General features: G+C 41.4%; 1 protein-coding gene and 1 long non-coding RNA gene across 16 annotated transcripts in view; both read right to left on the bottom strand.

Moving 5' to 3' along the window:
- RBFOX1 (RNA binding fox-1 homolog 1) overlaps window positions 1–26,993 on the bottom strand; it is a 2,033,710-nt gene that overhangs the window by 1,607,258 nt on the left and 399,459 nt on the right. The window lies entirely within an intron of this gene.
- LOC140637619 (uncharacterized) lies at window positions 11,561–16,447 on the bottom strand. The gene is made up of 3 exons (XR_012034688.1): window positions 16,242–16,447; window positions 15,592–15,668; window positions 11,561–12,100 (listed from the first exon to the last, which is right to left on the bottom strand). It is a non-coding gene; the product is annotated as an uncharacterized lncRNA (long non-coding RNA).

Here is a 26,993-nt window from a genome sequence, read left to right as displayed (position 1 = left end):
ACATTTGGGAGGATTGTTCTGATTACCTCCTATTCATCCCACTGGTGAAGGTGGGCTCCTCTGTCCTAGGGAGGATGAGATGGCCTAATACATGGCACCCCACAGTGGACAGATGAGACCAACACTGTTTAATGGTCACATATACTCACAGCCCAGGAAAGCTATGACAGTGTACAACACCCAGGGCCAAGTGAAGGTTGTACTTAGAGCAGAAGTAACCAGCAGGGGCTACAGGAGGCAGGCCTTATATAGTGACAAGAGTGTGAGATGGCCCTTGTTCCCACAGGAGGGTGTGTCTGGTTCGTCAGAATAATTCTGCAGGCTGGTAGGAAGGTGGGACCCATCAGGTAGAGGACCAGTTGGAATGCGGCTAGTCTAGGTGATAAGGGAACTAAGCAGGTGGAAAGCCTTTCCTTCTGGGGGAGAAGTGGGGGGAAGGTGGGGTATATCTGGTAAGAGCAGGGGAACTCACAGTTAGATCTTTAGGCCCTATGAGGCTCAAAGATGTCAAAAAAAGGTGCATAAAATTTCAGGTCTTACCATACATGAATGGCTCTGGACCAGCAACACAGAGCCAAAATATTATTGCCATTCCTCCCCACCTTTCTTGATTTATCCTTCCACCCGACATGTAAACACGCACACCTTCCTCCTTCTTTGTTTCAACACAGGAGAGAAGTAGGTATGAAAAGGTGGAATGAGCATCAGTCTTGGGACCAGTAGGTAAGCATCTGGGTCCTAGCTCTGCTGTCCAGGAACTCTATAATTATAAGCCTTTGTTTTCTCTGCAAAGTGAGAATGCTACCACTTTTACTTCAAATGGCGGCTATAAAGATTAAGTGAAATAAAAGGGAGGCTTTTAAAAAGCAATTTGAATGAAAGAGATTACTACTTATGATCATGATTCTCATCATCTCTGTATTTCTTTGACCCCAGGGATATTATTTAAAGGAGCAAAGTAGGAAGTAAGAGTATACCATTGCACCAAATAGTGACAAAAACTAAGTAAAAGAAGTAGCATCAAACCATTGTGAGCACTTATTAGGTTTCCCCCTCTGTGCTAATCATCATCTCACTTAATTTTTATGACTCTACCAGCTTGGTGTTAGTATTATTCTCCTTTGAAAGATAAGTTCACTGAGACTCAGAAAGCTTAAGCACCCTGCTCAAAGCCAAGTTACAAAGGGAGTAAGTGACAAAGTGGGGATTTGCACCCAGGTCCCTGCAACTTCAGAGCGCCTGTGCCCTTACCCTCCAAATGATAACCCCACAAGGATATTTGGGAGCTAATTTATGGCTCCCCCATAAAGCTGTCCTGGTCCCGATCCTCAGAACCTGTGAATATGTCACCTTATTTTTTTTTTTATAAATTTTTTATTGGTGTTCAATTTGCCAACATATAGAATAACACCCGGTGCTCATCCCATCAAGTGCCCCCCTCAGTGCCCGTCACCCAATCACCCCAAACCCCGCCTACATCCCTTTCTACCACCCCTAGTTCGTTTCCCAGAGTTAGAAGTCTCTCATGTTCTGTCTCCCTTTCTGATATTTCCAACTCATTTTTTCTCCTTTCGCCTTTATTCCCTTTCAGTATGTCACCTTATATAATAAGGGGACTTTGCAGAGACTTCCCCTCAGCCTGGGGAGAAAAAGCAGCAACCTAGACAAGAGGGGCACCTCAAGGTCAAGAATCTTAAGGATCTTGAGGAGAGATTATCGTGGATTATCCAGGTATGCCAATATAATTAAAAGGGTCCTAATAAGAAGAAGGCAAAAAGTCAGAATCAGAGAGAGTTGAAGTTGCTCTGCTGTTTAACTTGAAGATAGAAGAAGAGACCACCAGCCAACAAATGCAAGTGGGCTCTAGAAACTAGAAAAGGCAAGGAAACACATTCTCCACTAGAGGCTCCAGAAGGAACACAGCCTTCATTTAGGACTTCTGACTTCAGAACTGTGAAGTCATACATTTGTGGTTTTTTTCAACCAGGCAGTTTGAGTAATTTGTTATAGCAGCAAAAGTGGTGGTCAGAATATTATTGCCCAGAGCAGACAATTTGCTCTAGAGCTGTGCTGTCCCAATACGGCAGCCAACAACCACATGGAGCTATTTGAAGTTAAGGTTATTCAATTATTCAGTTCCATAGTCACAGATACTTCATGGGCTCAATAGCCATCCATAGCTAGCATCCACTATATTGGACAGTTCTAATATAGAACATTTCCATCACCACAAGAGGTCTCCTGGAGGATGCTTCTCTGAAAGCAGAAGGTTGACACATCTCTATCTACAAATAGTTCCATAAGGGTGTCATAAGGAGTTCACTGGGCACCATCGGTGATGTAAGCAGACTGCCTAGTTTCAAATTCCAGCCCTGCCACTCTCTAGCTGGGGTAAACTGGGGCTAACAATAATAGCACTTAATCCATTGGCTTATTATGACTACCAAATATAGACTATACATGCAAAATGTTTTAGCATAGTCCCTGGTACATATTAGTGAGCATTTAATAAATATCAACCTTTATTGTTCTTAAGCCCAGACCAATTTGAGAAGGTCCACTGAGAGGCTGTCTAAGGCCTGAATACAACATTCTGAAAATGACTCTGTGCCTGGAAAGCAAGCAAAGAATGGAAGCACTCCCTTTAAGAAAATATTACATAAGACACTTCCCCAGAATGCAGTATCACAGCCGTGTGAATACAAATCACTGACGTGCAAATACTCCTCAGAAATATTTATGATGGAACTTCAGAACCAACCCAAACAGCCTTCACATAGTGAAACGAAACCATAAATTATTTCCAAGAACATTGTAATGCCAAGGGAACTCACTTAATTATCCATTATCCCAGAAATGTAGACATAATGTTAATTAAAATGAAGGGGAAAAGCCATTTCCATTTTTTATTAAGATTCATTGGGCTCTTGAAGAGCTCTTTGCCCTGAAGGCTGGGCCAGGTGATGGAGAGCTCATCCTGGGGAGGCAAAAGCAGCAACCCAGACAAGAGGGACACCTCAAGGTCAAGAAATAGCACCTCCAAAATAGAAGAAAAATTCTCTGACCCTCACTCCCTAATCTTTCTCACACAGATGCCTGTGTTTCCACCATAAGGAATTATTTTCCTTTCATCTGGACATTGACACATTCTTGTTCTTGCTTTTAAAACACTCAAATTTCTGGATTTGGCAGCATAACATGTCTGCGATTATTTCATTAAGCTCTACAAATGCAGACTATCAGACCTTTGGTTTCATCCCTTAATTTTCTAGAGTACCGAGGCTACAGTGAATCCATCCAGGCTCCTGTGGCAAACGGATGGATGAATGGAAAATAAACAGTCTAATGCATGTTGGGCAGACCCAGAACTTGAGGTTCTGAGATTTCAGAACCTCTTTGACCAAACAAGGCAACCTTGTTTTTAAGCTTGTAATTGATGAGGTTCCCTGCCTTCTGAATAATTCTGGTCTGGCTTGTATCATACCCTCCCATGCAGTACTGCTCCAAGCTCTATCTGCCTTCTCCCATTCAAGAAAGACCTGGGTAGGGGTGTCTGGGTGGCTTAGTTGGTCTGATTCTTGATTCTGGCCAGGTAATAATCTCAGGGTCTTGAAACTGAGACCCATGCCAGGCTCTGTGCTAAGTAAGGAGCCTACTTAGGATTCTCCCTCTCCCTCTGCCATTCCCCTCATCCAAGCTCTCTCTCTCTCTCAAAAAAAAAGGGGGGCAAATTAAAGTTAAAAAATTTTTTAAAAAAAATAGGAAGAAAGAGGGAAGGAAGGAAGGAAGGAAGGAATGAAGGAAGGAAGGAAGGAAGGAAGGAAGGAAGGAAGGAAGGAAGGGAGGGAGGGAGGGAGGGAGGTGGGGAGGTGAGGAGGGAGGTGGGGAGGAAGGGAGGGAGGGAGGAAGGGAGGGAGGGGTATAATGTTAGGCATGGAGAATTGGGAGAAAAGAAGGTTGGGGGAGGGGAGATTTGTTGAAAAGAGCTATGGGGGTGAGAGAAGTTAGTGGATGGAGGATGCTATGTCCTTTGTAGCATACACATTCCCCAGAAAAGGATGAGTTCCCTTGAGCTGATTTAAGAATGTAGACTCTATCCCTCTGGGATCAAACCACATGCACCAAGACTTTATAAGCACTTCAGAATTTCCAAGTTAATGTGAGATTTGTTTAGAGTAAAATGGGGGGGGGTTGTTATTTTTAAAATAAAATTTAAATCCTCTGCCATAAAGGAAAGGAAACTCTAATGGTATCCTGAAGCCCTTGACACACAGTAGGCACTCTTACAAATGAATATGGATGATGATTAGTGAATGAGTAATTAAGTCATTTGCTTAGTTGTGGATGTCTACCATGAACTAGGGTATGTTGGGGAAGCTGGGAACGTCTCTCTAGAAAGAGATGGAGTGAGTCAGAGAGGAGATAGTACTTATTGCACACTACTGAACATTGATGGAGCATGTGTAGACATTATGTATGTTTATGATACTGCCTCTGTGAAAATAGTTTCCAAAAATATCTCTATGACACACCTATCAGAATGGCCAAAATCTGGAACACTGACAAGACCAAATGCTAAATGTGGAGCAAGAGGAACTCTCATTCATCGCCACAGGGAATGCAAAATGGTGCAGCCAATTTGGAAGACAGTTTGGCAGGTTTTTACAAAACTAAACATACTCTCACCATACAATCTAACAATCGTGCTCCTTGGTATCTATCCAAAAGATCTGAAAACTTATGTCCACATAAAAACCTGCACATGGATGTTTGTAGAAGTTTTATTCATAGTTGCCAAAACTTGGAAGCAACCAAGATGCCCTTCGGTAGGTAAATGGATAAACTGTGGTACATCCAGACCACAGAGTATTATTGAGTGCTGAAAAGAAATGAGCTACCCTCCCATGAAAAGACATGGAAGAAACTTAAATGTATATAATTAAGAAAAGGAAGCCAGTCTGAAAAAGCTACATTCTGTATGGTTCCAACTATATGACATTCTAGAAAAGGCAAAAAACCATGGAGACAGTAAAGAGAACAGTGGTTGTTAGGGGTTTGGGGTAGGGGATAGAGGGGTAGAGCACAAAGGATTTTGGGGCCAGTGAAAAATACTTTGTATGATGCCATAATGATGGTTGCATGTCATCATACATTTGTCTAAACCCATAAAATGTACACCACCAAGAGTGAATTCTAATGTAAAGTATGGACTTTGGGAAATTATGACATATCAGTGTAGGTTCACTGATTGTAATGAATGTTCCACTACAGTGGGAAATACTGATAGTAGGGGAGGCTATGCATATGTGGGCACAGGAGGTGTGTGTGAAATCTCTGCACCTTCCTCTCAATTTTTTGTGAACCTATAGCTCCTCTTTAAAAAAATCTATATGAAACCAAAAGAATGACTTACATATATCATTCTTGCTAAAGCCTCATTTGTTCTTACTCTTGGAATTTCCAGAGCCTACAGTTCCTCCATAGTAAAGCTCCCCTATGGGTCAGCTTCTTTCTACATCAACTCTACATAATCTCCCTTAGTTAGAAAACAAATACCCAGGACTTGCACATAACTCACAACCTGGATTTTCTTCCAAGATCTCCTTGCTGCTTACCTCCTGCATTAGTTTTTTATTTTTTATTTTTATTTTTATTTTTTTTTTCTGCATTAGTTTTTTAGGCCTGCCATAATGAAGTACCACAAACTGAGCGGCTTACACAACTCAAATGTGTTGTCTCACAGTCTGGAGACCTGAAGTCTAAGATCACGCTGTCAGCAGGGCTGGTACCTTCTAAAGGCTGTGAAGGAGAATCTGTTCCACGCCTCTTTCCTTGGCTTATAGATGACTGTCATCTCCTGTGTCCTCACATGGTCTTCCTAGTATATGTGTCTTTGTCCTAATTTTCCCTTCTTCTAAGGACACCAATCATATTGGATTAGGGCCCACCCCAATGACCTCCTTTTCACCTGATAACCTCCATAAAGACCCTATCTCCAAATAAGGTCACATCCTGAGTTAGGACTTCAACATAGAAATTTTGAGGGGATGCGATTTAATCTATAACACATTAACAAGGTGTTTTACTAAAAAGATAAGATTTAGAATGCAGTCCCTCACATCTCTTCTACCTCCTGTTACATCGATTTAATTGACTCTGATCTTTTTATGGTAGTTTGTAGGCTCTACAACCGGGCTTTCTGCTGACATATTATTTGGGATTCTTTAAGGGGGCCAAAGACACCCCCATACGCTACCCCATCTCTATCCTACTTCCTGGCTTTTTAAACTTTTCATTCTTTTGAAAATGTAAAACACTTGAATACAATAGGTTGAAAAAAAAACCCAACAGAGGTGGTCAGTGTGATCTAGTTTCTCATCTGGGCATCGCATACCTATGTCCCACAGAGAGTGGCTCCATTTGGACACAATAAAAATCATTTTCTAATAAAGCACCCGGGAAGCAGCAGAGGCTAGCCTGACCTCCCATTTCAATGGCACCCACGTGGGCTGAGCCCAGAATCATCTGCTTCCTCCACAGCAGGCAGACTCAAATCTGCACAAGAGTAATGCAGAGAAGAGCAGATTTTGGCAACGACGCAGAGTTTCAGCCAAAATAAATGCTACCACCTGGTAGCTTTCGAACAGGATCCATGCCGGTATTTCATTTGGGCTGAAAACACTAGGAAAATAGTATTTTGCATCTTGCACCTGTAGCCATGCTTCCTGTCAGCCACATATCACTTTCCAATGATGCCATGAGGTGGGTAGGAGAAAGCGTATTCTAAAGAGGTCTAAACAGGGAGGGCATGTTGGATTCAGAGTCTCTAATAAGATGTGTGTAGGGAAGAAGGCTAGAGTATCCTATGAAATTTTAGCATCCATTTCTTCAGAAACTCAGATATCTTAGCAACTCCCATTTGATGCACATTTCAGTGTTCCTTTGTTTAAATCAATGCTATCGCTGCCAAATGCGTTCACTTATCTCATTACAGTTCAGCTTCGTTTATGTTCCAAAAACTAAGCATGGAGGTAAATGTTATATACCTCACACGGGCGCACACGCATTCATTAAGCATGCACACTATAGAGAAATCTGACTTAATGAAAGTTTATTTGAAGAGAATGCTTATTTAAATGCAGTCTACTCTTGCAAATGGAAATGGGTTATTTTTGGATAATTGCATAGCTGGGTAAGCTGTGCATTCACTCTGCTGGGTGGCCTGTTTCTTAACCTTTTCTAACTGGAACAAATATATATATTTTTTCATCTGCAGAGAGAAACTAATGGGACTTCATTAGGTCAAGAGTATGGTCATGAGGTTTAAGGACTGAGGAGAAATACAAGCAGGAATCCTCAAAGAATAATGCTGGGTGAGGGAGGAGGCGACAAGGCTGAAAGCTCTCATTTTGATACCACTGAGTATTAGGTCCAGCAAAGACGACTAATGAGGGTCTTTAAATGCCTAATTACAGTAAACAGGCTTCCCCTTTCAAATAAAAAGCTTCATTTATGCCTTTTTAGGAGTCAAGAGGAAAACCACCCTATAAATATAATGGGGAAGATATTGAGAGTGCCCTAGCAATCCCTGTTGTATACTTAGAAGGGGTAACAATAGCAAGAGCCAGAGATGTGTGTGAGCCTGGATGCCAAGCAGGGTGAGATCGGGACAGGTCCGGTTCAGTGTGATGTCTCTTGGACTCTGCACCCTGGACTCTACCCCATGCTCCATTCCTTTCTGTCCATAGGACCTTCACGTCCTCACCCACCCCTCCCCAGTTGATGGGCAATTCTGGAACTCAGGCACCAATTGTCATTCCCATAACTCAGTATCTCTCAGTTAGGGATTATGGCATTCCATCTTAAACCTACCTGGACAGCATTCCCCTCCTTCTAGTAACAACACCTATAAGCAGTTCCCCATCTTATCTATCCCAAAGTCAGAAAAAAACAAAACAAAACAAAAAAAAACAAAAAACATGGGCCATAAGAAGATAAGATGAGCTGCTGTCTTTAAGTTTCCATATTTTATCCAGAATCTTTCCACCAACACAACCCTTGCCCTCCAACCTGTGGTTAGAACTGTATACCCAGCTCTTCAGAGGCTCTAGAGGAACAACCAAGGCATGCAAAACTCTGTCATACAGGGTGGGAGTTGCCTTGCACAGCTGACTGAGATGTAAGTTTCTGCAACCGCCACCAAATCAACAACCACTACCAAAACCTAACGAACAAAACCCTGCAGTAAGATGATGTGCACTTGATGTAGAGGACTGGTCTGTAACCCACAGTACAGACTGAATTATAAGTAGATGTTTATTTTTTAAATTTTATTTATTTATTCATGAGTGGGAGAGGGAGAGGGAGAGGGAGAGGGAGGCAAAGACATAGGCAGAGGGAGAAGCAGGCTCCATGCAGGGAGCCTGATGTGGGACTTGATCCTGGGACTCCAGGATCATGCCCTGAGCCAAAGGAAGACGCTCAACCACTGAGCCACCCAGGCGTTCCATAAGTAGATGTTTAAAAGACTAGGTGAGTTTGGAGATAGTTGGCTCCCTCGTGAGAGATTAAATGAAATGAGTTGGCAATTGGTGGGAATGGATAGAAAGTAGAGGACCTCTAAGACAGAAGAAGGACACAGCCTTAGCTTCTATGCCTTCCCAAAGACATAAGGGAAAGGGGATACCTATGGAGAGGTCAGAGTTAAGGGTTCATCCTTTGTATGCTGATGTCCACAGTCTGGGACCTGGAAGCCCAAGGAAAGTGGATAGGACATACATTATGAGTAAACTGAATTTAGTATCCTCACACATGTATTCTTGGACTTTGGTGAAATAACAACTTCTTTGCGTTCCAAAGTCTCTATCCCTCAAGTAAGATGAATACGACCTGTTCTGTCTGCTTTCATTATAACCATCATGTTTCTATCATTAAAATTTACTAACATTTATATTTGCCAGTCAGAGAAGTGGGCACTCTGCATATGGGATCTGAATCAGTTCCCATGATAGCCCTGGGAAATAAAATCATGTTGCCCATTGATTGATGGGGAGGAGTAAGGTCACTTGTCTAAGTTCACTCAGCTACAGGTATTGGACTAATATTCACAGGGCTCTTGATGAAGTGTCTTGTGAATTACAAAGCATCAGCAAATGTTATAAACTTGTCCACAAGTGTTTATAAGCATCTCTTCTAAATACTGGCCAGCCCTTGCTTTGGTGTTTGAGAGACTCTTTTTGGCATAACAGAAATATATGGGCTTACTTCATAGGTCTACTCCTCAAGAACATTTTTTACCTCTGGTCATTGGAGCTCAGGCCCAACTAGGACAGGGCCAAGGGTACCCTGGCAGGGCGTGCCCAAACCAAAGCAACTCTGTGGTTTCATAAGGGCCAGGTTCAATCAAACCATCAATTGTTTTCTATTGGGGAAAAAAATTCAAATTTCAATAACTATGTCTTTGGGGGGAAAATCCCATTAAAAACTCTTGTCAAAATATGATAATTGATATGATAATTCACTAAAGAAATGACTCTCTAGCAGGTGATGCCATGAATCTTCTGCAATAATGCTGAGCAACATGAAACTTTCCAATGGAACCCAAAATGGCAGGGATTGCACTTGCCCCAAGGAAGGAGAAAAGGCTTGTGTTTTCAGAATCAGTAAACAAAAAAACTCAGACTGATGTTTGATTATGCAGCCTCTGTACACGCAGCTCTCACTTTGCTGAGAGTAAGGGATGCCCATTCCCAGAGTTCCAGGCACTAATGGAAAGAACAGGAAAGTACAGTGTAAGTGTTAAGGGGTGCCGAATCTTCCAGGTAGCAGACACACTTGCTACTCAGTGGGATGTCTACTATTCTCAAAGTCTCCATGGGTTACTGCTGTTACCACCTTTGTTTCTGGGGTGTGGCAGTTAGTTGCAATGTCAGAGAGTTCAGTCTAGTAGGATGGTGGAAGCCAGCTTGGAAGTGCACATGTAACAGAGCAGCCAACAGCTTGGGCTCCCACCAAGGGGAACCCAAGGTCAATGGAACCTCCTAGTATGGGAGCTAAACTCTGTTGTAGATGCTGCTCGTGTTTCAGGAACCATAAGAGCTTAGGGACAGCCAGTTCCCCTGTGACATGGCATTGGTGGTGAGCCAAAAGGTTTAGAGGCCCAAACGCAACCATCCTGCCCCATATCTTTCTGTTCCGCTACATCTTCCAGTTTGCAAAAGACTCACATCCTTCTCACATATTCATTCAGTCAAATATTTATGGGACACCTATATGTACCGGCCCCAGGTCTAAGCAATGAATAAGATAAAGCAGTTTCACAGTTGAGGTGCATGCATCTGCTAGGGGAGAGAGACAGTAAACAGATGAATAAATAAATAATTTCGGGAGGAAGACAAATCCATAAAGCTGACAGAAGGAGGTGCTATCTCAGAAAGCAAGCTCAAAAGAAAAGTTCTTTCTGGAGGTAGCATATGAGCAAAGATCTGAATAAAAGGAAGTGAAGACCTCTGTGAGTCTCTGGGTCCCAAGTGCAATGAAGTGATGGTGGTCTTGGTACTATACAACAATCAGTAGGTGGTATGACCTGCTGATGGTGTAGGGGTAAATCACTTTTCAAACCCAAGTTTTAAAAATATTCCCTTGGAGTAAGTATTCTCAGATTTGTGCTGACTTCAGGAGGCAAGCAGACTGCCTTGGCAGCAATTTTTAAAAATAAAATGAAAAGCAATTATGTTCCATCACAGCAATTTACTCAGTGAAAATCTGGGGAGAAAAAAAGGTAAATACATCCCCTTCACCCCCAAAGGCCTCCTTAGCCAGGGGCTTTCCTCATGGCCAGAGCTGGCTCTCTCCCCTCTGGGACGTGGGCCCAGGCTGTCTTCACAGCTCCAGGGAAGGCACATTCTGATTTCCTGGTACCAACAGAGTAGCTGGGAATGAGTCACCCCCAAGCACAGCCAATTCAAGCAATGAACAGTAAAGACAAAGGAGAGCATTTGTATGTGTTTCCCAGACATGACACATTCTAAGGAGGTTGCAGCCAAATCAAGTCTCCTGAGGTCTCAGAGTGTTGATCTGCAGTCAAAAAGCTTAAAATGACACCGGAGGAGAGGAAAGACTGCCCAAATCATGCTGCACTTTTAACCCAGCCAGACGCCCCGCATTTCCCTGACTAGCGCACTTGTGTTCTACTTTCTTATCTTGGTTTCCAACCACCCACCCCCATCCTACCGAGTCCCTCTATTTTAACATTAAGTTTTTAAAAAATATGTGCAAATAGTACATGCTCAGAATATACAAAAAAGCAAAAAGAAGGAAATAAAAAAACATTCACAGTGTCACACCATTCAGCAATAACTGCTTTTCACGTTCTGCTGTATATCCCTCAAGAGTTTTTCTTTCCTATCTTATTTATGGATACATATTTTTAAACAAGCTATAGCCATACGATGTGTCGTTTAACATAATTTTCTCACTCGAGGAATCAGAAATACCTTCCCAGGCCTATGTAAATGATACAGTTATCCAAATGTGTTTACCAAATCAGATTTAATGGCTGCAGAGGATTCCATTTTATGGGCAGACCATAATTTATTTGATTTTTCCTGTTATTAGAATTTTCATTATTATAAACAATGCGATGAACATCACTCACTTCTTCATTTAGTAACTATTTATAGAGTGCCTTCTGTGGCTAAGTTTGAGAGCACATCCTTAATTACTCCCTGAGGATAAATATCTCGAGGTAGAATTGCTGGGTTCAAACATAGGCATTCATTTAAGGCGTTTGAAACAAGCATATTTGTCTTATTGCCAAATCGCCCCCTGAAAGGTTATTCCAAGTTGTACTCTATCAGCCTGGTTTGAGAATATCTGGCTCCCACAATCTTTGACAGCATCAACTTCTCTCTTTTTCTTTTTTTTGGGGGGGTGGGAGTGGGGGAAGAGGGGCAGTGATTTTGTAGGAAAAAAATGTGTTTCATTTTTCAGTCCTTTGTTGCTACCCAGACTGAACATTTTTCCACTGTGTACTGGCCATTTAGATTTCCCGTCCTGTGAATTGCTTATTCATAGGTTCCACGATACGTCTTAATTAAGCCTAGGATGAAGAGGAAAGAATGGAGAAAATTAATAATTATTGAGTGCTTGTTATGTGCCAGACAGTGTATACTATTGGCTTCATGGGGAAACACTTATCATTATAATAGGTCTATCATTATCCCCATTTTATAGGTGATAGTTCATAGCTTGGAGAGTTTATTCTCTCAAGAATGCATGGTAGAGAGCAAAGTTCAAACTCTGCTTTGAAGCTTGTTCCCATCACTGCCTTCTGGGAGGTGTTCAAAACTTTGATTCTGAGGTCCAGTGCTAGGAGAATCTGTGTAAGGGCCAGGACTGAGAAGGTCCTTACTGTGAGGTCTTGCCCCAGCACCAAGTCACTTGGTAGCACTCAATGGCTTCCTCAGAGAACCTGCCACCTCACATTTTAAAAAATCGTTTTATCTCAGGAGCCTATAGGAATACATTCTTTAGGAAACACTTGGAAATAATAACTACCGAATGGCAGGGCAAGATTTTTCTCATCGCGGCTGAGTGGCTAAAGAACCATTTCAGAGGTTGAGGCATATCCTGCTGGCAATCACAGCTTTTGGCTTCCAATATACTCTTTAGAAGTAGCTTTAACATATTCAAATGTGCATGATTGTATCACAAAATAAACAGCAGTGTGAAGTGTCTCCTAATTTCTATCTTCTGCTTAAGCCTTTTCTCCTTCCAGCTAGAACACTGCCCCCTCATCTTTTCTCTAAGTCCTACATGTTGTTCACTATCTACCCCACTGGATCCTTTTTGCCCCTTGCATCCTTTACTGGCTGCGACCACACTGCATAGCTCGTCGGCTTGCTTTTCATTGAAGTGAAGTTTACGTACCATAAAATTAACCACTTGAAAGTGAACAATTCAACGGCCTTCAGTACATTCACAATGTTGTGGAAACTACTACTTTTTTAGTTCAAAAATATTTTCATCAGCCCAAAAGGAAACCCTGCCCCCATCAAATGCTCAATTCTCTTTCCTCCCTCCTCCTAGGCCCCAGCAACCACCAAACTACTTTCTATCTCTATGGATTTATCTATTTTTAATATTTCACATAAATGGAACCATATATGTGGGCTTTTTGAATTAAATGGACTTTACTTTTTTTTTTTTTTTACTTAAATGGGCTTTAAAAAAATCATGCTATGTTCTAACATGTTTCAGTACTCTATACCTTTTTTGTGGCTAAATAGTATTCCACCATATGGACGGATCATAGTTTCAATATCCATTCATCTGTTGATGGACATTTGTTTCATCATTTGCTTATTATAAATAATGTTTCTACAAACATAGGGGGACATTTATTTGTTAGAGTACCTCCTCTAATTCCTTAAGAGTGGAATTGCTGGGTATTTGTTTTATTTTCTGGTTTATTAAACTGTCAGATCCTTCAGGGCAGAGGTTTCATCTTGTTTACCAATTTACTTCTAGGGCCTAAGGCAGCCTGCTGTCCTGGTTTGCCTGGGACTATAGGGTTCCCCAGATTATGGGACTTTCAGTGATAAAACTATGAAAGCCCCAGGCAAACCTGGATGAGTTGGTCACTCTACTAAAGTCCAGTACATTATGTGACATGGAACCATTACTGAGTAAATATCTGTTAGATAAACAAATTTTGCCATTTACTCAATCATGACATGTCTCAGCACATTGAGACTCAGTTTTGTTTTGTTATTTTTACCCAAAAAGGCATTTATAACAATCTATAAGATTACAGAAACCTACACTTACAGTACAGTTGAAGCACACGCAGAAGAGAGCATGGAAGTTTTAAACAGTAAAACTGTTTGTGGCAGCATTTAAGCCTATTTGATAAAGATGCCCAAGAAGTATCAAAGGCTTCCATGTGTTGGTGAGAGATAACTGCCATATGTACCAAAAAGAGAAAGGAATATTGCTCCTTTATACTGAATGAGATTGGGCATATCAGAAAAACACCCATAACAGAGAATGGCAATTGATATCCCTTTAGAAAAAGGCAGAGGCCTGTGGGAAACTGAGGAGCATTCAGACAAGGATGAAAATTAGTACAGGAACTTTGGTTTTACAGAGATCTAGCAGATGCTTGGCCTTGGAAATGTAGGAACCTTCATCAGTTCTATGCCATTAAGAATAGTAATAAGGGGGACGCCTGGGTGGCTCAGCGGTTGAGTGTCTGCCTTCGGCTCAGGGCGTGACCCCAGAGTCCCAGGATCGAGTCCTACATCAGGCTTCCTGCATGGAGCCTGCTTTTTCCTCTGCCTATGTCTCTGCCTCTCTCTCTCTCTCTCTCTCTGTCTCTCATGAATAAATAAATAAAATCTTAAAAAATATTTAAAAAAAAGAACAGTAATGAGGTATCACTTCACACCTGTTAGAATAGTGATATAGATAGGTAGGTAGGTAGGTAGGTAGGTAGATAGATAAGATAGATAGCAGTTGTTAGAATGTGGAGAAAAGGGAACTCTTGTGCATCATTGGTGGGAATACCAATTGGTATGACCACTACAGAAAATAGTATAGGGTTCTGTCAAAAATTAAAAATAGGATAACCATATGATCAAGCAATCCCACCTCTGGGTATATATTCAAAGGAAAAAACAGGATCTCAAAGAAATACTGCACACCCATGTTCACTGCAGCATTATTCCCAATAGCCAAGATATGGAATCCACCCAAATGCCCATCAACAGATGAATAAAGAATATATGGTATATGCATACAAAGGAATATTATTCAGCCTTAGGAAAAAAAAATAAATCCTGAAATTTCTGGCAACATGGATGAACCTGGAGGATATCATGTTAAGTGAAATAAACCAGTCATAGAAGGACAAATACTGCATGATCCCACTTATATGAGAAATTTAAAATAGACTCATAGAAGCAGAGACTGGAATGGTGGTTGCCAAGGGCTGCGGGAGGATGGAAAGGGGAGGTATTATACAGAGGGTATAAAGTTCCAGTTATGTAAGATGGGTAAGTCCTAGAGAGCTATTGTATAGTATAGAGCCTATATAGTTAACAATACCAAATTGTATACTTAAATATTTGCTGAGAGTGTATCTTACATTGTATTCTTATCACTAATAATGATAATTATAAAGGGGGCAGGAGGAATCTTTTGGTGATGATGGAAATGTTCATGGAATAGATTGTGGTGATGGTTTTGCAGATGTGTATGCATCTCCATACACATAAAGTTGTATGCATTAAATATATATGGCTTTTTTTGTGTCAATCATATCTCAATAAAGTTTTTCAATAATTTTTTTTAAAAAGAAGGGAGATGAAAAGAGCTATAAATTCTAGACAAGATTTTGAACTTGCAGTGACTGCAGGAGAGCCTGAGAGTTTGTGTATTTGAATGTCCTCATAGAATTGAATGGCATTTCAGCAAATGTGTAAAATGTGGCTGGAGGGAGGTGAAGGCAAAGTCAAGGATTACACAGGACCATGAGAGACACGGAGGAGGAGCCACAGAGGAAGTGGGAACATCAGAACAGAGATGTACCTAAGGACTTCACCAATTCCCACTGTGGACACGCAGTATTCGTACTTGGAGATGTCCTCATGTTTCCATCAACTATCCTGTAAGATATACACAGATTTCATGCCATTATGCAGGTTCAGACATTTTAAACTCAACTTTGTTCGCAGGTATAGGAAGTCAGGCTAGGGAACACCCACTGATAAAGCTAAACATGATTATCTGGGTTAAGTGAAGAAAGGAAATATATATATATGATATATCCTATATATCCTATGTGTACACACATATACACATGTATGTACAATACATATATACACACACAACTGATGGTGCCCAAATATGTGTGTATAAGGACAGTGTGTACTTTCAATCCTTACAGCACTTCAGAAAGGTACACATTCTTAGCTTCCCCATTTTATGAACATGGAAGCAGAGGTTCAATAAGCTGAAGGAATTTGCTCAAAGTCATGAGATGGAAAATGGAGAAGCTGAGATTTAACTTTGTTTTTGTTTTTGTTTTTTTGTTTTTTTTCATTGTATCACACTGCCTCTTACATGTCCAACTAACTTTTCCTTTCTGGATGAGCTCAACAGGGAGGTGGAGTCAAGGTTCACTTTCCATGGAGGGTCAGCAGCCCTTTTCCCACAATGAGGTATTAAATGAGCCTTACTCCTGTCTGACAGAGCAGATTACTTAGATGTGCATTCATAACCTTTCTCCACCATGTCCAAAAAGTGAAGGTCCTTGGTTAGATTAGGATGTCAAATTTATCATTCCCTGTTTCTTCTGACATCCAACACCTTGTACTTGCAACACATCATTTCTTTATTAGTGATCAGCAGAACTGTGCTCACAGAAGCTTTCCTATTCTGGGTCTTAATTTTGTACATTTCCAGTTTCCATGGAGACACTACATTCTTGCATTCTAAGAGTGTCACTGTAAAACAATGTGAAAACAAAGCAACTTCATAGAAATGGCTCACTCTGGACATCACCAGGCAACACTCTCGTCAAATACATAGGACCACTGTACTGCATTTTGGGGTTAATTGCTGAGGCCAAGCTCCCTTCTTTCTCCCCCAATCTAGGAGATGCTTTTAATGCCCATCCTGGGGACCAAGTTCACAGTTATGAAAGCATCCTCAGGTCTCCCTGCTTCAATTATTGCACCACCGTTATAATAAAGTCGAGAGGTAACTATGGCAACATTATTCCAAGGATAAATACCACAATATCGCCTTCAACTTTTCCCCCCAAAAAACAAATGAAAAATCAAGAACATGGAGGATTAATAGCATCACTTGTTAAAAAGCCAATGGACAGCAGAGTTCAGAAAAGCTTTAATTAGTGGAGTCTTTCCTGGCTCAGTTTAACACTTGCTCTGTGCCTCCCACAGAGAAAGCACATGTGGGCGGTCAGCCTCAGAATTCAGTATCACTGAACCTGGACACCATCAGGCATCCAAACCTGGGTTTCTGGAAGTTCACAAAGGTGTCCCGAGTCTGCTTTCCCTAGAAGATCAATGTTGTAGGCAGAGGTAAGGGCTTACCCCTGAGGTATAGAACTTCATAGTGTGTCAGGTTCAGCTACAGTAGGGTTCACCAGAGAATACAGAAGGAGAGGGACTCACTGTCAGAGCTTCTCATCATGTAAGAACTAACAGAAGTAGCCCAGCACAGTGGTTGTTAGCAGCATGGACTTGAAAATTAGACCGATGAATTGAGTTGAAGACTCTTCTCTTCTACTTATTAGCTCTTTGACCTTAAAACAAGTTACTTAACCTCTCTGAGCCTCAGTTTCCTCATCTGTAAAGTCGAGATGATAGCCAACCCGGTAGCATCATTGTAAGGATTAGAAATCATGTGTGTGGCAATCTGTCCAACAAAATTGATTTCTTCTGGGTCACATCTATATTACATTTCCTAGCTTCTCTGACTGAATTATGACCAATGAAATAGGAGTTGCAATTTTATGTTCTTCTTGGCTAGCCCATTAAGAAATTCCCACCTATGCTTCTCTATGCTGTTTTCCCCCTCTGCTGGCAAAATGTCAACACCAAGGGCAACCTTGGAAGCTATTGAGTGCTGATGGCAGAGTCTCGATCAACTGGGTCTTAGTTCTGTGTCTCAATCAACCTGAACAACTGTATGGAACAAAGCTTCCCAATCCTTTGTCAACTGGGATCACCTGCATTAAATCAGTATTGATAAAGAAATTTCCATTGTGCTAATACAGTTAGGGGCTTATTTATCATCCACTATGACCCTTGGTTATACAAATGTAACATGCTTAGCTAAATTCCTGACATGCAATGAACATTCTGTACCTGTTAGGTATATTATTGAAAAGAAGCCACTTTCTCTGCAAAGCTGGCCAATCTGCCAAAAACCTTGGCAAGTAACATCTCCATTGACTTCATGGAGTCTATTTGATTCATAGAATTAGGTGTAAGCTTTTCTGCTGCAATAAGTAATGAAGTACAAATTGAGGAAATTAGTTATCAATTAGTCATTCGATGGTTGGGAAGGCAGGCGGCAGGCATAAATGGTGCCAGATTAGTTAAGCCATGATAAATTTTATTGCTCCACAAGGATTGGGTCTTTATCCATTACTTCTCAAATTTATCTTTATTATTGGCCCCAGGATAGGAGACAGGGCCTGGATGTAGAAGGAGGTAAGAGACCAGCCACGGCATTTGGGAGATGTAACAAACTCTATAGCAAAGGTGGTCCCCAATGAAGCCGTTTATGGGCCACTGCAAGGGAAAAAGGCACCAAAGAAGCCATGACTCATCTTTCCTTACTGCCCTCTCTATAGGGGTTTCCAGTTTTCCTAGAGAAGTCCCACAGTTTGCATGCCTATAATTATCATACCATACTATAATCCCACAGCATTTTGCATGTCAATGCACTGCAGGAGGTAAGAGGGGATTTTTCAGCTCATCTGGAAGATTTAAGAATTTGGCTCATAGAAATTAAATAACAACTGAAAAAGGAGAAGGCTTGAACCCTTCTGGTCTGGGAATCCCTGTGACCACCTATGATCTTGTATATCTTTCCTCATGCCTATCACAGAATTACTAATTTTTTCATAGCTTTCCATTATGTAATATGATATCCAAATTTTCACCATGACCTCAGAGGCCATCCAAGGTCTGGCACCTGTCTGCTCTTTATCTTCATTTCTTATCCTTCTCCTCTCCTCATCATGTCTTCTAGCTCTGAATGAACTGGCCTTAAGTTGCTGATATTAATTCCTGGCCTGGGAGAAAGGGTCTTCTTTTATGGTCACCTTAGGCCCTTTAGGTCATAGGTAAAGTTTCAGGAGAAGCCACTGGCTTAGTCTACATAACACCCAATAGCCACAGTCATCAACAATCCAACCAATAGGGTCAGGCTGGACCAAAGCAATGAGCTCCTAATTGAAACTCTCCCATGGGTGTCTGGGTGACTCAGTTGGTTAAGCATTTGCCTTCAGCTCAGGTCGTGATCTCAGGTCCTGGGATGGGTTCTGCATTGGGCTCCCTGCTTAGTGGGGAGTCTGCTTCTCCTTCTCCCTCTGTCCCCCACCCATACTCTGTCTCTCTCAAGGAAAGAAAGAGAGAAAGAAAGAAAGAGAGGAAAGAAAGAAAGAGAGGAAAGAAAGAAAGAAAGAAAGAAAGAAAGAAAGAAAGAAAGAAAGAAAGAAAGAAAGAAAGAAAGAAAGAAAAAAAGAAGAAAAGAAAAGGAAAGGAAAGGAGAGGAAAAGAAAAGAAAAGAAAAGAAAAGAAAAGAAAAGAAAAGAAAAGAAAGACAGATACTCTTGGCTCCAATCTAATCCTTACTTAGCTGCCAGTCATCAACTAAAAATCTTCTTTCCTTCCCTCCCTCGCTCCCTCCCTCCCTTTCTTCTTTCTTTTTAAAGAAACAGCAGGTGAGAGAGCAGTGGGGGACTGGGGAGCAGAGGGAGAGACAGTATTTTAAAGAGGCTCCATGCCCAGTACAGAGCCTGACATAGGATTTGATATTAAGACCCTGAAATCATGACTTGAGCTGAGATCAAGAGTCAGCCACTCAACCAACTGAGCTACTCACATACCCCTAGACTCTCCTACTTTATGATAGCTAACACACACTCGGCAGGTACAAGGAATGATACCAAGGATGTCATATATACTAAACATTTAATAAGAACTTTAGAGGTAAGTTACCATTATTATCCTTATTTTACTCATGAAGCTTCAGAAAGTTAAGGACTTTATGTGTAGAAATTCCTAGATTCAAAACCAAGTATTCTGGCTTTCAATTAGCATATATATATATTTTTTAAAGATGAAGGTTTTTTTTTTAAGATTTATTTATTTATTTATTCATGAGAGACAGAGAGAGGGAGAGAGAGAGAGGCAGAGACACAAGCAGAGGAAGAAGCAGGCTCCATGCAGGGAGCCCGACGTTGGATTCGATTCCGGGTCTCCAGGATCAGGCCCTGGGCTGAAGGCAGCGCTAAACCGCTGAGCCACCGGGGCTGCCCTCAATTAGCATATTATGCCAACTCCAGTAAAATATTTATATGTCCAAGTTTACCCTCAAAACTCCTAAAAGTTTTCCATAAAGTACAAAATATGTGGTTTTGCATTATTAACACTTGTACCTTATTCACAGAAGCCATCAAGCTAGATTAGAAAAAGAATCAGAAAGAAAGGCTATATGCTGATATCAGATAATTATCATATAGCTAGAGGTTAATGGGTAATAATAGAGAATCCCGTATTATTCCTGCTTTCCTATAGGGTTCAGGCCTTTGATTTCCTATTAAGACCCTATCACCTCAACACAATTCTCTACTTATTTATGGATACGAAAATTTAATGAGATTGAATGATATAATGGAGGGGTACCTTATACAGAGAATAGCAGGAGTATGCTAATAAATGCTTAATAACCAGATCTCGGGGCAGCAGGTAGAGGAAACCACTGGTCTGTAGCGTTTTCTAGTTTCCATGGTTTAAATACTCTCATGATGGCCAATTTCAAGCTGCTGATATGACATAAACTAACTGGCAGATTTCCTTAAATTTTGACCATCAGCTCTCACTGGCCAGGACAAGCTGGCTCCAGCATACCATTAGAGGACAGGCCCTACAGACAGTTCTGAGAAAGTAAAGAAATTCCAAAGTATATACTTGGATTCTTTCTGCCATATGGAAGTAGAGTTGTAACTCTTTTCTCAAGTGAAAAATGCAGCCTAAATTCTATGCAATTATATTCTAAATTTTTTGAGACTAAATAGTAAAACAACAAGCAGCATACAAAGTATAGAATTTGTAGACAGCTTACACCAATGAATATTTTTTCTCTTAAATGTTCTACATAATAGCACTAAAATCTTTATTTCTAAATTTTTAATAAGCACATTATGAAGACTGAGCTATACCAAAAGAAAACCATCACTAAAGTGTAGTATATGAAAACACAGAGATTTGCACTCTTTTTGAACACTGTTCTGTGTAAGTTTTCCTTTCTTACTAATTTCTTTCAGTTTACTTTGAAATACAATATACATCTCAAAGTTGCATGGATCCAAAGTAGTGTGCCTAAAGTTCTTTATCCAAACTTGTCTAAGTTACTCACTGGTTTCATGAAATCCTATTGCCTCTCCTCTCCAGTCTAACAGATGTAATTCAAAGAGTTGAGTTACCAGGTTTTTCTGAAATCTTGTAAAATGTCTGTTCATCCTTGACTGGGGGAGGCATTCTCTCTGAAGAAAGAAAAGAAGGATCCCGTGACCCATGAAGCAGACTACCTCCTGGAAAGCACAGTGCCATAATATGAGGGCCCAAAAGCTCGGTGAGTGGTAAAACTGGAAGGGAGCCCTTCAAATGGTTTTAATATCCTAATGTTTGGGATCAAAGATAAACCTTGTCAATTTGGGATCAATGTCATTTTTCCCTCTCTTTTTAAATAGTTGATATTATACAAATATGCTACTTTTCATTTCTTCTGGGCCACTACCCACACCAAATATTCCTCACCTTCAGGGCAGTCCTGGGATGGGCAAGGCTTTTTGCTACCCTGTATCCATGTGACTTCTGGTAAATGTCTTGCCCTCTCTGATCCTCAGAATTCATCCTGCCTGGATTGAGAACACTATGGTCCACCTTCACCCTGGCGCTTCTATCCCTCCTGAGACCAAGGACAACTATATGTATCTATTTGATTTTAAGCAGAAGTCTATGTTGGACATATTAACTTCTTTATTCAGTGGAGAGGGTATCTGCCCACTGGCTTCACAGAGGTGTCAAATGACATAATGGATATGAAAACTCTATGGGGAGAAAAGAAAGATAAGAGCTTCACAAATGTAAGGCATTATTAATGTTAATTACTTGCCAGTGATATGCATAATGCCTAGAATCAGTGAATTCTAGAGCTGGGAAGAAACTTTATAATCACCCAGTCTAATCCATCATTTCTCTAACACAGCCTGCAGAGAGAGGTCCTTAAACTGCCTGGGTCAGAGAGAAAGCAAGATTCCTTCACAACAGGTCACCTAATTCCAGGAAAAATGACTACCGTTTTCTGATGCTGATTTGGGTGACAAAAACATTTTATTTCATTTTATCTCAGATCTATGTGAGTGGATAAATGGCTCCTGCCTCCCCCTACAAGCCAAAAAATCCCAAATTATATTGCTTGCCAATTCCTGCTGTGTAAATACTTCACTATGGCCAATTTCAAGTTATCAACATGAAGCCACTGAATATGGACTTGTGAAGAGACCTATGCTACTGGATCCCGCGGTCCAGTATCATTCCGGCAGCCCACATGGCTGAATTTAAAACTTCTGAGTCTCTGACCTCAAGAGATTCCACAAGAAGCTGTGGAGTCAGATTTGTGAAGAGATAATTAAACACACAAGGTCATCAGAGTAAGAGTAGAGAAAGTGGATTTAAGGCACTGTGGGCCTCCAGAGGAAGGAACAAGTTATTAAAAAGCAGCTACAGAAAGGAGGCGGTCTTTGAGATGGGGGTTTGTAGACTGTGTAGGAGCACGCTAGATGAGCAAGGTGACAGGTAACAGGAAAGAACACAAAGGGAGAGCATGACACAAGCAAAGGCAAAAAAAAATAAAATAAAAAAAGACTGTTTTCAGGGCATAGTTATCAGTTAGACGTGGTTTAAATTATTACACTAAAGCAGCGCCCAGCCCAAAAGTGGGTGGCAAGATGAAGAGATCCTCTAGAAGTCTCTCTTTCATAAGATATGCCCTTTCCACTGATGGGGCGCAAACACTCTAGGTAAGCGTTGACAGAAATACAATACAATCTACACATGTGATTTTAAATTTTCTAGTAGCCACATTAAAGCAAGCAAAAATAAATTGGTAAAATTATCTTTGAAATAGGTTTTGTTTAACCCACTATGTAAAAAATATGATCATCTTAATACGCGGCTCTAACCATGTTTCAAGGGCTGGGTAGACATGTGGCTAATGGCTCCTGGTAGTGGATGGTACAGTACCAAGGGGGCCTAATCTTATGAAAATGTAAAATAAGTCCCCAGGGCACAGGTGCTGGATGGGTGCTGTGTGGTTTGGGAAACTTCCGACGTGTCTGGTCTCCGTGGCATTGCCTCTGCTGGGCACTTGATTATAACCCACAATGGGTGGCATCAGCCAGTAGAAACAGAGAACAAAAGTTGCCCACCCAGTGCCTCAATTAAATTTACCCCAGGGATATAAGTGCTCTAGCTTCTACTTCTTCAGCTGATTAAAGACATGTCTGGAGACATAGAGGATGTATCTATAACCTAACACATCTACTCCCTTTCTCCATTCTTCCCAGCTATGAAACAACAGAGTATCTACCTTTCAGGGGAGTTGGAACATTAAAATAAGCTCATCTGAGAAGAACATTTAGGAGACCAGGCTAATGGTAAGTGATAATAATCCTTCACTCTTTATTGTTATGCATAACATGCATCCTGCCTGATACAACGTGTGCTCATTGAGGGTTTGTTGCCTCTATTATCATACAGATATGATGCTGACTGCATCTTCTTTCCAACCCTCAAGGCTCTTGCAGCCTGGACTACCCTGTGTCCTACTTGGGTGGGAGGGCAGGTGGGTATCCACCTGAAGCCCTATGCTTCATGAACCCTTCTCAAGCTTACAGAGGTCCTCACTTTTTTTTTTTTTTTTTTTTTAAGTCCTACAGGACATCTAGTCTGTCAGGTACAACTAGACCCTCAGTCAAGACCAGTTGGACACTCAATGCCCAAAACTTACTATGTAGATACCTTGTCCAACAATCCTATGGAGTTGAATACAGGATGTTAGTGGATACCTACTGTTTGTCAGACATTCTTGTGGCTCCTGAAGACGTAAAAGCGATCAGAACTGTTGCATCCATTTGAGAGCACCTGAATTTAGAAGTCTCCTTCAGAACAAGAAATATATCCCCACTTTTACCTTTTCAAATGATTGATAAAAGCACCGGACTCACAGAAGCCGTTCTAATACCTTCTGATGGATTAAGAAGAAAAAAATAAAAATAAAAGAAAGACAAATTTCCCAGAAGGAGCGTTCACCATTTGGACCAAACGATAGAGAAACTTAAGCCCCTCATCCTATCACTCCCTGAAAACTCTTATGCTCCAGAATCAGAATACCTCTCATTACATGGACACTGCATTGTTTAAAAGTCTGATTTAATATTTCCCCTTACTTTTGAAATTCTCCCAGGTTTCAGGCTGCCGAAGGACTGGGCAAAGCAGAGTATTTCTAGTCAATGATAGCATTATCATATGATTCCTGTTAATCCCCAAATGCTGGAAATAGCACACCTAGTATTTAGCAAAAGTCTGGCTTCTTAATACAGCAGGTATTAGGGTAGGCATTAGGTGTTTTAGATAGAAAGAATCGCATATCCCTTTCCTACCCTACATGTTTTTTTTTTTTTTCTTTAACAAAGTTTCTTCTCAAAGTTTCACTTTAAATATAAAATATGTCCTTGTGGAAGCTGTTACAAATGTCACCACTTTAACCGGCCCAAATTTATGGTGGCATTGAATTTTAATGGAGCCATAAATGTCTGATGTAATGGTGATATATGCATCGCAATAAATTGTTATAGAGAAATATAAAAATAAGTGTAAGATAAAAGATTGTGTATAAAATATGTTTTTATATCTCCTTTAATGATTAAAAATCATACAAACTTGATATTCTAAATCACTTGGAATAGCCATTGTGGCTCAGAGAACATTTTCTCCCCTGAAAGTCTTTCCCAGGCTGAGTTGATGATTCTGTGGTCAGAAATCACATCGGCTTTAATGAGGACATTTAAGATGATTTTTATGTTGACGTGGGAAAAAAAGTAATTAGCATTAAAGAAGATGGAGATGATGACATCAATGACCCTTTGCCTTGGGAATGGTCCTCTGGAACTGACAGGATTGATGGGTCTGTGGCCTCGTGACAACTCCTGCTGTCTTCAGGGCGACCCTAACACTCGCCCGGTGTCTTGAAGTGACTTGGCAGCTCCAAGGACAGATCAGGAAAGAGGGAGAGGACAGGAGTAAGCAGCAGGAGGTGAGGCACTCGTTGTGGGGGGGTGGGGTGGGGGGAGGAGTTGAACAGAAGTGGCTGCCTATGATGCTGGCTCTGTCCCAGCTTCACCACAGATTTGCCTGGATGAGCACCTTCACCTTTCCAAGCCTCAGTTTTCTCATATACAAAATGGAGGTGATAATAGCATCAAGGTATGGGCATTTTTATTTTTCACCACATGCCTCCATTAACCTATTTCCGGTGCTGCCCCTAATGTTCATTGGAGCACCTACTTCAATGCAGGTGGAGTTAGAGCTTAGTGTAGCAGGGGAGTATGTGTTAAATGGAGACATCCCTGCAGCCATAGTGATCTTTTCAAGGATGGGCATGTGAACCCCCATTTAAGCCCAAGAGAAGCCATGATACTTATTGGAACTTTGGGGACAAGAAAAGATACTTTTCTGCTGGACTTCACCCTGAAAGAATGTAGGCTTGAGTCGCTGTAGCCCTTTTGCCACCACGACAACCTGTCTGAACATGGTACCAAGAAGTGGAAAGAGAAATCAAGAAATTAGGAGAAAGACTGGAGCCAGGAACATCCTTTAAGTCCCTGGATCCAGCCATGCCTGAAGCCAGAGACTCCTGGATTTTTCAGTTGCGTGAGCTGACAAATTCTCTTTCTGCTTTTCATCATTTAAGGTTTGGTTTTCGGTAGCCATATGAGTCCTAAGTGGTAGAATAAGTCATACTTTTGCTGTGAGGATGAGTGAGATAATCCACACAATGTTCTTTGCACAGTACCTGACGAACAAGTCTCAGTAAGTGTTGGCTAATGCTATTATCATCATGACGAGACTGACTGCAGCCAGCCTGTGTCTTGGGGGCTCCGCTGCACACATGTTTGGCAGGGCCCCTTCGGGATCTCCAGGGATCATGCCACGTTTGGTGACCTGCTGCCCTGTGCTCCCCTCACTTCTGATGATTGATTGCCAGGGCACCTGGTGAATATTAACACTGGCCCTGGCTCTCCAGGGAGCCCCCACACTGTGAAGTCCTGAAAGTCAGCCTCCTCCCCTTGTGTTTGCTTCCTCCCAGCCTGGCTCCCCACAGCCGCTGTGCCCTCTCTACCCTCGGGATGTGGCTCCACTGCCAACAAGCTTTAGGCTTCTGTTTGCTGTGGAAAAATACCAAGTTCAAAGAGAGCTGCTGAGTAGCACTGACCCCTCCCGCAGCTGGCCGCACACTCTTTCCAGCAGCCTATCATCGTGTAGCCTCATCCCACCTTCTCTGTCTCTAGCTGTGGTTTGCACCCATTTCTCTTTCTTACCCTTCTTATCTTCCTACCGAGCTTGCAAAAAATGGCATGCAGACTGCTACACTAAGCTCTAACTCAGGGCATCAGCTTCCGAGTAAACTCTTTTCTCCAACAAGACAGATATTGGTCCCAGCTCCACACACCTTCCTTTTTACTCCTGGAATTCCTAGTGTGGCATCTTCAGGTGCACAATAAACACCAAAGCATGGGCATCTGTCTCTGTCATGGAAAGTTCTCCAGTTTTCTCTCCTTCTACATTAGAGCTCCCTTTCCCTACAAATGGCCCTTATCTACATAAGGGCCAAGGAAAAAATGTTTTGCAAATGGCCACACCTCTTTACCAGCACTCCTTCATTTTATTTTGCTGTAACATTTATCACCTTCTAATAGTCCCTGTAATTTATGGATTCATTTTTACTGTCTGTTTCTTTCCACTCCTAGAACGCAAGCCTCATGATGTCAGGGATTCTTGACTGTTTTGCTGCTGCTGGACTCTCAGAGCCTGGGACAGGGTCAGACACACAGAACACTGTGTGAGTGCTCAACAAATACATGCTGGATGTTAAATACTTGATTGGGA

The sequence above is a fragment of the Canis lupus genome, chromosome 8, assembly GCF_048164855.1.
Source record: "Canis lupus baileyi chromosome 8, mCanLup2.hap1, whole genome shotgun sequence".
NCBI classification, from domain to species: Eukaryota; Metazoa; Chordata; class Mammalia; order Carnivora; family Canidae; genus Canis; species Canis lupus.
This window is presented reverse-complemented; position numbering and strand designations above follow the sequence as displayed.